The 4,828-nt window shown below is 38.6% G+C and overlaps 1 pseudogene; it reads right to left on the bottom strand.

Moving 5' to 3' along the window:
* Positions 1 to 1,062: 1,062 nt before the first annotated feature.
* Positions 1,063 to 2,101, bottom strand: LOC101659667 (annotated as a pseudogene).
* Positions 2,102 to 4,828: the final 2,727 nt, after the last annotated feature.

Genomic DNA, 4,828 nt, shown 5'->3' with positions numbered 1-4,828 from the left:
CCCATTGCCTTCTTACTTGCATGGTTTCTGCTGATAAATCAGAGCTTAGTCTTGTTGGTTCTCCTTTTAAAAATGGCTTTAATGACATATACTTCACACATCATACAATTTAATCATTCAGTCATGTATTAAGAATATTTGTGTAATCATCACCACAATCAATTTTAGAACATTTTCTTCTTGTACTCATTGTTCTTAGCTCCGCACTTGCCCATCCTCCCCTGCCATGCCCCCTAGGCAAATATCAATCTAGTTATTATCCCTACAGATCTATGTATCCTGGATTTCATATTCAGAAAATTATACAAAACAAACAGGAAGCAATCAAGCAAGCAAACAAACAAAAAACCCTAGCAACAATGACTGGACAAAACATAGGAAAACCTCAACGAAAAGAAAGTAGAAAGTATTAAAAATGAAATAACTTTAAAATGGGTCAAAAGAAAGCTTAAATGATATGGTATTACATTTTAAACCAACTATATCTGCCATACGCAGAGTTTTAAATCTGCCAGTGAAGGAGTTCATTACTGATGGCAAAGAACAAGATTGCATGTTTATTCATGGGGAGGGGGTGGGGGGACAACTGGTACCTAGTACTATTCCCAGAAGTGTGCTCCTCACATTTAAGAACCTGGGAGTTGAGTGAGGCTGGCCCTGGGAAAGGGACTGGATGTGTCTGTAAGCAGCCTAAATCAGGGTTCTAGAAATCAATCCTAAGGAAGTGCAGCTGGGTGTTCTCAACTACGGTGCAAGGTGCCCCCCTCCACCCCCAGGAGCATATTAGGAAATGAGGTGAGGTGAAGTGAAATGTTTGGTTTCTACTAGCACTCCTAGGAAAAGGATGCTACAGGTCTGATAAAGGACAGTCCTACTTCAAGCATAGCCTGCCTGGTAACGTGTCTGCTGTCCATGAAGGATGGGGTGGGCTAACTCTCCCCAAGTTGGTGCTGATGTTCTTCCAAGAAACTGGAGCACTAGCACTAATCTAGAAGTGTCTCAGGAGAGACCTGCAGCCCAGTGGACCTCTGGCCAGTGTCTTGTTTAATAGCCATGCGGTAGCTAGTTTATGACCAGGACATCAGTCTGAATCTTGCAGCTTAACTGGATCTGTAACTCACTCAGCCTCTTCAATTCAGAGAGGGCCAAGAGAATGATGGTTTCAGGGCACAGAGAGTCACAGGACTACACATTGTAGTAAGATCTCTGCATTAGCATTAGGGTCATAGGGCATGTGGGACTCATTCTCATCCAGCTCTAAGTACTAGCTCTTTGGCTAGTCCTCTAACTTGTACACTGTGTGGCTCAGGGCATTGTCTGGATCATATTGGAAAGCTACCCCTGCAGTAGGATTCCACTTGGCATGTTCCTTAGCTTATTGGCATAGGCTCACAGTCACAGCTCCTGCCCCTTTGTGAGCTGACAATGAGAATGTCATCCTACACCGTGTAATCAGTGGGGTCACTGTTGCGGTTTCGGGACATAACCAGAATGGCCCAGGAACTGTTGGTGATGATGTCATGGTATGTGACATGGCAAGTCTGTTCTTCATTGCACTGTACATCTAGGGTGAACTTCACTGAGAAGTTCTGCATGGCAGATCTCTTCCCATGAGTACTCCCAGCAGTACTTAGCTTGTCTACATTTTCAGTAATGGGGAGAATTAACCTAAGTCTCTGAGCAATGAACTAGTGAAGGACCAAGAAATTTGCATCAATCTGTACCCAGTCAATGGCTATTATGGATACCTCAGTGAAGAAGACCCTTTGAATGGAATTGGCCACAATGGAATAGGTCCATATTCTCAATGATGAAGTTGACATTCTCATCAGTAAGTTCTGTGATCCACACAGTGCGTTGGTTCTGCAGTAAGTTTGCTGCCCTCAGTCATATTTACTGAAATGTTTTTGCTTGTTCGCTATTTCTTCTCTGTTTTCATATTCTCATTATGTATATATAACACTTTGTGAAATCCATAATTCTTGGATGCTTTCTATTTTTTCTCACACATTATATTGTTCTCTTTGCATTTTAGTTTGAGAAGTTTCTGTCAAGCTATTTTCTAGCCATGAGTTTCCATCTCTCTGTCGTTATTACCCATATTGCATGTTTCCACTTTTTTCCTACTACAATTTTTAGTATATTAATCAAAGTTATTTTGAACTCCTTGTCTGATGTTTCCAAAATCCATTTCATGTCTAAATCTGATCATGTTGTTTACCTTTCCATATGTATTCTTTTCTTGCCTTCTGGAATGCCTTTATTTTGTGTTTAAACCCCCAAAGAAATTAAGTAAATAAGTATTTAGTAAATAAATAAGGATTTATGTTAATTTAGTTAGGAGTTGGACTCTTTATAATTTCTTTGTAATTTTAGGTGCCAAAACGTCAAATTCCTTTGAGGTTCTTCTTTTGTTTCTTCTCCTGACTTTGAACTTCCTTAAATACTTTTCCTTAGGAAAATAATGTTCTTTATAGGTTGTCTAGTTGCAATTCACTGTTATTATTTGGAACCTGATGTTGAGCTGTTATGGTGAGAATTCTATAATATTCTTTTTAAATCTTGATGCTTTGATGGGTCTGTATCTTAGAGCTGTACCTTCAAAAGCCCTTCTTCAGCTATATGGCATTTTTATCATCGTAAATTGATCTGTCTCCCTGCTCTAGCTAAAGCACTCCCAATATAGTTACTTGAAGCTTTGGCACTTTTTACTATCGCTTTTATCTCCCTCTGGAGATGCATGGATAGAAAGAGCTGAAGTGGGAGCAAAGTCCTTGCCCAATCTTGGATAAGGATCATGTAATGTTTTAAGGCTGTTAGGGAAGGTATTATTGGAATTTTAGAAGAATTAGAGTTTCTGGCTGCCTGCTGGAGTCATAAAGGGAACTTTCTCAGATCTGTATCATGAGAACCTGGTGAGGTTACAACAAGTAAAATTTACAAAAGTACACAGTCCTCCTAAGATTCCAACCCTAGGGGTTTCTCAATCTCAAGGCAGTCCACATTAAAACTCCAACAATTCATCAAAATAGTACTTTAAAAGTTTTTACTAATTTGTGCTTCCAAAGGTCTTTGCTTCAAGGATCAGATCTCACTATAAACCTGGACAAGCTTATCTCTCCATATTTTGGGATAGTGTTTTACCCTACAACATCAGTTCTCTGATGGATCTATCAAGACATTTATTTTTCCTTTGCTCAACTTTTGGTTGGTGTAAGTGTGAGGGTGGTGATTTTTAGGTGCTTTATATTTTAGAAGTGAAGCCAAACATCTCCTATCAATTTTCACTTTTAAGATGGCAATTATTTTTTAAGTGCCATCAAATTGTTTCCCACATAGCAACCCTATACACAATGGAAAGAAACACTGCCTGATCTTGAATCATTCTCACAATTGTTATGTTAGAGCCCATTGTTGCAGCCACTATGTAAATCCATCTCCTTGAGAAATTTCCTCTTTTTCACTGACTTTCAACTTTACCAGGCATAATATTCTTTTCCAAGAACTGATCTCTCCTGATAACATGTCCAAAATATGTGAGACTGAATCTGGACATCCTCAGTTCTAGGAGTATTCTGGCTGTACTTTTTTCAAGACAGATTTCTTTGCTCTTCTGTCAGTTGATGGGATATTTAATATTCTTTGCTATCTTTGACAACATAATTCAAGAGCACAATTTTTTCTCTAGTCTTTAGTCTTTCTTATTTATTATTCAGCTTTTGCATACATTTGAGGCCATTGAAAATAGCATCGCACACCTTAGCCCTTAGTGACATCCTTGCTCTTCAACACTTTAAAGGGACCTGTGCAGCAATTTTGACTAATACAATATGTTGTTTGATTTCTTGACTACTACTTCAATAAGCATTGATTTTAGGTCCAAGCAAAATGAAATCATTGACACAGTCGATCTTTTCTCCATTTGCCCGGATGTTATCTTTTCAGTCCCATTGTGAGGACTTTGGTCTTCTTTACACTGAGTTGTAATCTATCTAAAGACTGATGTCTTTGATCTTCATCAGCAAGTGCTTCAAGTCTGCCTCACTTTCAACAAACAAGGGTATGCTATATGCACATCACAGGTTGGTAATGAGTTTTCCTCGAATGCTGATGCCAAGTTCTTCATATAGTTCAGGTTCTCAAATTATTTGCTCAGCGTACAGAATGAATAAGAATGGTGAAATGATGCAGCACCAATCTACATCTTCCCTGATTTTAAACAATTCAGTATCACTTTGTTCCATTTGTTTGGTTGCCTATGGTTGATGTAGCGGTTCAACAAAATACAATGAAATGTTCTCAAATTTCCATTCTTTTTGTTATCTGTAGTTTGTTATAATACACACATTCAAATGCCTTTGCATTGCCAATTAATTGCAGTGAGGTCTTCTAGCCTTGCCTTTGTTTGTTGTAATATTTCAATTGGTATTACATTAATTCTTGGATTTTTGTTTTTCATGAATGCCTGCAGTGCAGTTTAGACCTCTTCACCTAATAACATAGGTCTCTGATATTATGCTACCAACTGACATGGTTAAACATTGAAAATTAAACAAATCTGTTCGGCATCATACAAGAATCAAAATCATTGCCATTGAGTCAATGCTGACTCATGTAGGCCCCTAAAGGACTGGGTAGAACTGCCCTTGTGAGTTTCTGAGACTGTAACAGTTGACAGGAGTAGAAAGACCAATCTTTCTTCCTCAGAGTGGCTGGTGGTTTCAAGTTGTTGACCTTGTGGATTCAAGCCCAACTTGTACTCATCAGGTCACTATTTGGTACGGTGACTCTATAATTTCCTTTCAACTTGTCTGATGCTTATGAGCCC

The sequence above is a fragment of the Echinops telfairi genome, unplaced genomic scaffold (genome assembly GCF_000313985.2).
Source record: "Echinops telfairi isolate 266 unplaced genomic scaffold, ASM31398v2 ScPeMD7_19;HRSCAF=73, whole genome shotgun sequence".
Taxonomy (NCBI): Eukaryota; Metazoa; Chordata; class Mammalia; order Afrosoricida; family Tenrecidae; genus Echinops; species Echinops telfairi.
The sequence above is the reverse complement of the archived record's forward strand: the minus strand, read 5'-3'. Positions and strand labels throughout refer to the sequence as shown.